This window comes from Schistocerca nitens, chromosome 8 (genome assembly GCF_023898315.1).
Source record: "Schistocerca nitens isolate TAMUIC-IGC-003100 chromosome 8, iqSchNite1.1, whole genome shotgun sequence".
Classification (NCBI taxonomy): Eukaryota; Metazoa; Arthropoda; class Insecta; order Orthoptera; family Acrididae; genus Schistocerca; species Schistocerca nitens.
The window spans coordinates 131,088,737-131,097,164 of NC_064621.1; positions in this window are offsets into that span (position 1 = coordinate 131,088,737).

Consider the following 8,428-nt stretch of genomic DNA (forward strand, 5'->3'; position numbering starts at 1 on the left):
GCTGTAGGATCAAACTGCTGAGGTCATCGGCCCCTAGGCTTACACACTACTCAGTCTAACTTAAACTAACTTACGCTAAGGACAACATACACGCCCATGCCCTAGGGAGGGCTCGAACCTCCGACGGGAGGAGCCGCGCGAACCGTGGCAAGGCGCCGAGACCACGCGGCTACCCAGCGCGGCAAACTACTAAGGTGCGGAAATGTCAAGCAAAGATCGGTGACACCATCAAATCTACAGATGGCAAACGCTGATGCATATAGATTTCTATTCGTGTATTATCTTCCCCACGTCCACAAGATCATTACCACATTTATAGTCAATTGTGTGGGATCCTAAGACAGAAATTTTGCTGATGTGAACCTGTTTCTGTTTACGTTTTCTGTCGCAAAGGTACATTATGTCTACAAATACTGTACAAGTGATAACTCAGCACTAATAGAGGGATTAAAAATAATCGATACACCGTGTAAAAATATGCTTTAATATATATACACTCCTGGAAATGGAAAAAAGAACACATTGACACCGGTGTGTCAGACCCACCATACTTGCTCCGGACACTGCGAGAGGGCTGTACAAGCAATGATCACACGCACGGCACAGCGGACACACCAGGAACCGCGGTGTTGGCCGTCGAATGGCGCTAGCTGCGCAGCATGTGTGCACCGCCGCCGTCAGTGTCAGCCAGTTTGCCGTGGCATACGGAGCTCCATCGCAGTCTTTAAGACTGGTAGCATGCCGCGACAGCGTGGACGTGAACCGTATGTGCAGTTGACGGACTTTGAGTGAGGGCGTATAGTGGGCATGCGGGAGGCCGTGTGGACGTACCGCCGAATTGCTCAACACGTGGGGCGTGAGGTCTCCACAGTACATCGATGTTGTCGCCAGTGGCCGGCGGAAGGTGCACGTGCCCGTCGACCTGCGAACGGACCGCAGCGACGCACGGATGCACGCCAAGACCGTAGGATCCTACGCAGTGCCGTAGGGGACCGCACCGCCACTTCCCAGCAAATTAGGGACACTGTTGCTCCTGGGGTATCGGCGAGGACCATTCGCAACCGTCTCCATGAAGCTGGGCTACGGTCCCGCACACCGTTAGGCCGTCTTCCGCTCACGCCCCAACATCGTGCAGCCCGCCTCCAGTGGTGTCGCGACAGGCGTGAATGGAGGGACGAATGGAGACGTGTCGTCTTCAGCGATGAGAGTCGCTTCTGCCTTGGTGCCAATGATGGTCGTATGCGTGTTTGGCGCCGTGCAGGTGAGCGCCACAATCAGGACTGCATACGACCGAGGCACAGGGCCAACACCCGGCATCATGGTGTGGGGAGCGATCTCCTACACTGGCCGTACACCACTGGTGATCGTCGAGGGGACACTGAATAGTGCACGGTACATCAATGCTCACTTCGCAACACAGTGATTAGCGGTAAGGAGCGTAACATGCATTCGGGTGACACTTCTGCAGAGATAATATTTTTTTTTCATCGGTTTATGATTCTTTGAAATACTGTACAAAATGCATAACTGCAAAAATATCGCCAGCGGCAGTACACATCACACAACGGCAGTGCCAAATTCCGATAAGCTTTGTGAATAACGGATTACGATTCTCCTAAAATACAATAGGTCTTCTCAAAGGCAGTTTTTACAGGAACAATGTTTACTATTGTGATATTGTATCAGATGAGTAAGCATGCCTAAAAGATATCGATGTGATCTGTTAGTTAAGCGCACGTTTATGGGTAGTCTGCTAATTGAGAGATGGAGTTGAAATATTTGTTTTGTCAGTTTCGGGTTGCTGACTGTCACATGGACGCATGCACTTGAATATTTCTTCCCTTGAATGTTGAAAGGAAGTAACACATTAGCAACTAACATACAATATAGATTACCGTTATGGAACTTCGGGTTTGGATACTGTTTCGTATTGTCGTTGACACTGCAGGGTCTTGTACCATGAGAAGCAAGGGGAGGATGTTGTTTGGCGGCTGGTATCCTCGTTCTACAACACAACACAACACATGTATTAACAGGGTTCTTTATTAACAAGAACAAGAAGCTACTTATCTTTAAGCAAGTTTTTGTGGGACAAGCTCTTCCATAACAGTCCACATTAGCCTCACTGCTGGTGAAGTACAAGTCCCGCCATGCACACTACTCTGGTCGCTATGTGCTCCCTGAGACTGAGACTGTGTCTGCGACTGACGACTCGACTCTGTTACTGACTGGGCCCCTCAAGTCCGCAGCGGCGATCTAAATACTTGCAGTCGAGAGGGCGTTGGCGGCTCATTGCTTGCCAGTCTGTCTTGGGATCTCTCCTGGTAGATGTGTTTCATTCAGCATCTATTATCGATCTTCTTGCAACCCCTATGCCGATCAGTTTGCTGGCGACAGCTTATTCTAGCACATAGTGAACAAGATATATCGGTATTTATAATTGACGTTTTTTCGTCAGTTCAAGAATGTATAACTTCAAAAATCTGGACCACATCCCGAATGAGTTTGAACCTATGTGATGTAGGAAACAAAATTTTAATTCCAATTCGCCGTCTGGTGACGTATATATTGCATACATTCTGAATATTAACAAATGTATCCTCACCATGTTACTCATTCTGTGAGCTATATAATGCTGTTACCACTCATTCAAATTTTAGAAATGCATGTTTTTACATTAGCAGCTCCTCAGGGAAAGCAAAATTGTAGCCCCTCAGCGTACTTGAATATTATCATTTCCCAAAAATCTTGTATCGTTGTTTTGTACCATTTATGAAGTATTAGATGACTACCTGGCATTGTCCATATATGTACTTATTCCATTCTTCTATCAGATCACCTCCTCCATCCCTCCTCTCTTTCTACCTCTTCCTTCCCCTTCTCTCTGTCTACCTCCTCATGCCTGGCTCTCTGTCCATCTCCTTCTCCCCAATCTCTATCAATCTGCTCCTCCCCTCTCCGTCCATCTGCTCCATCCCCCTCTGCCCATCGCCTCCTCCTCCTACTAATTCCTCCTCCTCCTCTTCCTCCTCGTCTTCCTCCCACATGCTCTTTGTAGATAACCTCCTGCCCCCTCTCTTTCTGTCTCCCCCTACCCATTTTTCTTTTTGACTCCTCCTCCCCCTCTCCCTATTTATCTCTGCCCCTTTACTTTATGTGTCCATCCCCCCATCTCCTCCTCTTCCCTTTCTCTGTCCATTTCTTTCTCACCCTCTGTCTGTTCATCTCCTCTGCCTCTCTCTGCCTGTCTCTTTCCGTTCCCTGTCCATCTCTTCCTCTCCCCTTCTCCATCCCTTTTCCCTTCCCCTAACTGTCCATCTCCTCTTTCTCCCGCCTTTGCCTATCTCCCCCTTCCCCCTCCCCACCTGTCCGTCACCTCCTTCGCCCTTCTCTTCACGTTATCACGCTCACCGGACTAGGAGGCTGATAGTTTTTTCCCCTACAGTATTTCTAAAAGTTGATACCAACAGGTGTACAAATTTGATTGAACCGATCAAGGAATTTATGATGAGATTTTTACCCGATGATTCGTCCGAATACGCACATTTCAAACATGTTTCACATGTATTTAACATATTTCTCACATATTTGTACATAATTTCGCCTGTATGTCTAGTGAATTTCGTTCTGAAATTTCATTTTCACGCCGCTTAACGTTTATGACATAGTATCTCCTGAACTACGAGTCATACAGTGACATATTTTGGTAGATATATGTAGCAGGGGATGCAGATAAAGTCTGAGAAAATTGTTGCGAATAGAGTTGTGGTCTTCAGTCCTGAGACTCGTTTGATGCAGCTCTCCATGCTACTCTATCCTGTGCAAGCTTCTTCATCTCCCAATACGTACTGCAGCCTACATCCCTCTGAATCTGTTTAGTGTATTCATCTCTTGGTCTCCCTCTACGATTTTTACCCTCCACGCTGCCCTCCAATACTAAATTGGTGATCCCTTGATGCCTCAGAACATGTCCTACCAACCGATCCCTTCTTCTTGTCAAGTTGTGCCACAAACTCCTCTTCTCCCCAATCCTATTCAATACTTCCTCATTAGTTACGTGATCTACGCATCTAATCTTCAGCATTCTTCTAAAGCACCACATTTCGAAAGCTTCTATTCTCTTCTTGTCCAAACTATTTATCGTCCATGTTTCACTTCCATACATGGCTACACTCCATACAAATACTTTCAGAAACGACTTCCTGACACTTAACTCTATACTCGATGTTAACAAATTTCTCTTCTTCAGAAACGCTATCCTTGCCATTGCCAGTCTACATTTTATATCCTCTCTACTTCTACCATCATCAGTTATTTTGCTCCGCAAATAACAAAACTCCTTTACTACTTTAAAAGTCTCATTTCCTAATCTAATTCCCTCAGCATCACCCGACTTAATTAGACTACATTCCATTATCCTTGTTTTGCTTTTGTTGATGTTCATCTTATATCCTCCCTTCAAGACACTGTCCATTCCGTTCAACCGGTCTTCCAAGTTCTTTGCTGTCTCTGACAGAATTACAATGTCATCGGAGAACCTCAAAGTTTTTATTTCTTCTGCATGGATTTTAATACCTACTCCAAATTTTTCTTTTGTTTCCTTTACTGCTTGCTCAATATACATCGGGGAGAGGCTACAACCCTGTCTTACTCCCTTCCCAACCACTGCTTCCCTTGCATGTCCCTCAACTCTTATAACTGCCATCTGGTTTCTGTACAAATTGTAAATAGCCTTTCGCTTCCTGTATTTTACCCCTGCCACCTTCAGAATTTGAAAGAGTTTATTCCAGTCAACATTGTCAAAAGCTTTCTCCAAGTCTACAGATGCTAGAAACTTAGGGTTGCCTTTTCTTAATCTAGGCAGATTTGTAATAACAAATCGAAATTTCGCGCCGTTATCCTGTAAATTGGTAAGCGTGCTACAAACAGCGTGCAGAATGGCCTGTAGGTAGCAGGATAGAGCAGATGCACACATACCGTCGCAGTATCAGTATAAAATTGGCCGCCCCACTTGCGACTTGCACCAGGGAAGAACTGCGTTCTGTTATTCGGTTTTTGCGTAGTGAAGGTGTGAAACCTATTGAAATTCATTGATGAATGAAGGTTCAGTACGGTGATGCATGTTTGTCACAACAGCAAGTCTACGAATGGAGTAGGAAGTTCGCAAACGGTGTGACTTCAGTGGAAGATGCTCCTCGTCCGGGTCAGGCACAACGAGTTGTGACTCCACAGAACATTGCAGCAGTTGAAGCCATAGTGAAAGAAAACCACCGAGTGACACTGAATGATACTGCGGCATGTTTACAGATAAGTCATGGGTCAGCACACCACATTGTACATGATGTGCTCCTGTTTCACCACGATGTGCTCCAGTGTCTGCAAGATAGGTGCCACGGCAGCTGTCTCCTGAAATGAGAGAACGACATGTTGATGCTTGTGAAGAACTTCTTCGGCTCTTTGAAGGAGAAGGTGATGGCTTCCTTGCAAGAATCGTTACTGTGGATGAAACCTGGGTTCACTTACACCAACCAGAAACGAAGAGAGCGAACAAGGAATGGCTGCATTCCTTACCACCAAATCCAAAGGAGTTTCGAACAGAACCATCAGCGGGGAAGGTTATACTGACTATCTTTTGGGACGAAAAAGGCGTCATTTTGGAGCATTACATGCCTAGAGGGACCACTATCAACAGTGCATCATACACAGATCTATTAAAAATCCTCTGCGGCCTGCAATCAAATCAAAGCGACGTGGATTGCTGTCAGCAGGTGTCCTTTTGAAACATGACAATGCAAGGCCCCACACTGCCCGTACAACAGTTGCGACAATCACAGACGTGCATTTTGAGTGTCTTCCTCATCCACCATACTCTCCAAATCTTGCCTCAAGTGATTTCTATGTGTTTGGACCACTCAAAGACGCAATGGGAGGAAAGAAGTTCCGTTCTGAGGAAGAGGTACGCCACGTGGTGCATGAATGGTTGCGCGGACTTTCAAAAGAATTTTTTCTAAAGGAATTTATCCACTTTTTAAGCGCTGGAGGACTTGCATTGAGCGTGGGGGAGATTATGTTGAAAAGTGATACAGCCTTGTACCACTTCTGCACAATAAATAATATTTTTAAAAAAATTTAAGGTTTTCATTTGACTCACCCTCTTATATCCGTTTCTATAGTTTTTATGGATTAGAATGGTTCATGGCACGCAGAACACCCTGTGTCTGCTACGTTTTCAGACCCGGTACGTTTGACCTACCTCAAAGCGCTCTGATAAACAGGAACTGTGAGCAACATTCCTGGCTACAGACGATTACGACTGACCAGCGGCTGTTATTTTGGTCGGCATTCAGCCCGAGGGGCTAAGCTCAAAGAGCACTTACCAGGAGGAAGTTGGCTGCTTTTAATGCATGTGTTTATTCTGTCAGCCAACGGTGGGGCACAGTCTCTATCAAGCCATCCACATGCCGTTCAGGTAGGCGGCGTCTGACGGAGGAACGAATGTTGTCTGCTACATGACAGGTTAACAAACACTGGCCCCTCTCCCGTGAAAAATGCTAGAGGCAAATAACAGCCGTCTGACAACTCAATTATCTTTCGTCGAGGAAGGGTGCGATGACTCCCTAACCACCATATTTCTAAGTGTGCTTTTTTGTCCGTCTCAACTGGTAATTTCATTGCAACGTTTCTCCGGATGAGATTTTCTTCCGGGCTTCTGCTTGGGGATGGAGAGCACTCTAACAGATTACAGGATCACCACTTCAGTTCCTGGGTGAGTAGAATAAAAAATTGTTTGTAAAAGTATGGAAGATATAAACAAACGTGTTGTTCTCTCCCAAGAGTTACCACATATAGCTTAGATAACTCTATAATTTGAAAATAAAATTTAATTTTGCATTTGCGACTATTTCTGTGAGATTTCAACACTTGCACAAACGTTATTTTAATACTTCATAATAGTAGCCTAACTTCTTTCCAAGGTGAATGCAGCTTACATACGTATCAGATGGTATTGTCTTCATTCATACGTTTTCTGTTGTTAATGATTATCATCATATTACTTGATCACCGACAATAACCAGGAAGGGCGCCTTTTGCATACAAACATAGAGAAAAGTTCCAGCGTTTTCTAGGAGCAATGTAGAGCAACTATAGTAAATGCGCTCGTTAAGAATTGCATTGAAAGCAATCTGGGACAGAATCCCTCTCCAGCTGTCAGCCTAATCTGTCAAGTGTCAGGTGAGACAGAGTTCAAGAAATCGTACTCGATGCCTTGAAGACCACAACAACAACAGCCTACTTTCTAATTCTCTTCCGGCCATTCAAGTTAAGATCTCTCGTCGCTCCCCTAAACTGCCTAATGCGAGTGGCAGAAGGTTTCCTTTGGAAAGGACTCGAGCTACGTTCTTCCACATCCTCCCCCATTTCGACATTCTGCTCGCTCTCTAATGATCTTGTAGTCGATGGGCACCAGACTTTAATCTTAAATCCTTTTCTATTGCATGACTGCCTGTTTAGCGAAGAAATCAGTATTTAGACTGAGTTTTCATGGAAGACGTTGAGACTGTAATCTAGTGATCAGCTAATGCAGACCTTTAACAGTTAGGTGATTCTACTTTGGAGTTGATGAGGAACTGAGTGCATGTTCTGTCGTCTTGAAACACCCGAAGGTAACTACTCCCCCTGTTCTGAACAAAAGTACCTGAAATATAATCGTCTGCACCTGCACTTCTAATATCACACCCTGCTGTGCAATGCTATTGTGTTTGTATGCACAAGGTGGTTTTCCAATAGTGAACGGAAGTGTGGTATTGTAAAGTAATGTGAAGCAAAATCTTACTTCATTATTACTTTTATACTAAAGCTAGAATGACAAATACATGATTAAAAGGTTCCAATTATACGTACAGTTTGTAGTGCATACGTCTGCAGACAAACTTGTCTGTCACTACCAAGTGGATGCAAACACAGAATGTATTTACACTCTGGCAAGGAAGGGGATGAAACAAGAACTTCCTGAGCACATGCGTGGCAAGAACTCACTGGCCGTCCTTTCACTTATTTTACACTAATTCCATATCACGAGGCCACTGTTTGAGCACACCAAATCACGTCACTAGGTGCTCAGAATGAAAGTCTAACTCCACGAAAACAATTATCAAATTATCATCATAGACTTTCGTATTAGGTGGAGCTGAAGGCCAAAATATACTTGGGTGCCGTGAAGCATATACTGAGCCAATGATTTTCTAATTATGAATCTGCTGTCCAAAGGATAACTTGGAACATTATTATTCTGCCCGAAACCATTTAGGAAATATTAGAGACAGCGGGACGCGCAAAATCGTCCCAGCACTTACGCCCTGCGTACCCCACTGAACACACAGAAGGCAGGCGGCGGCAGCTGCAGCAGTCAGTGTACTCAAAGCGGCGT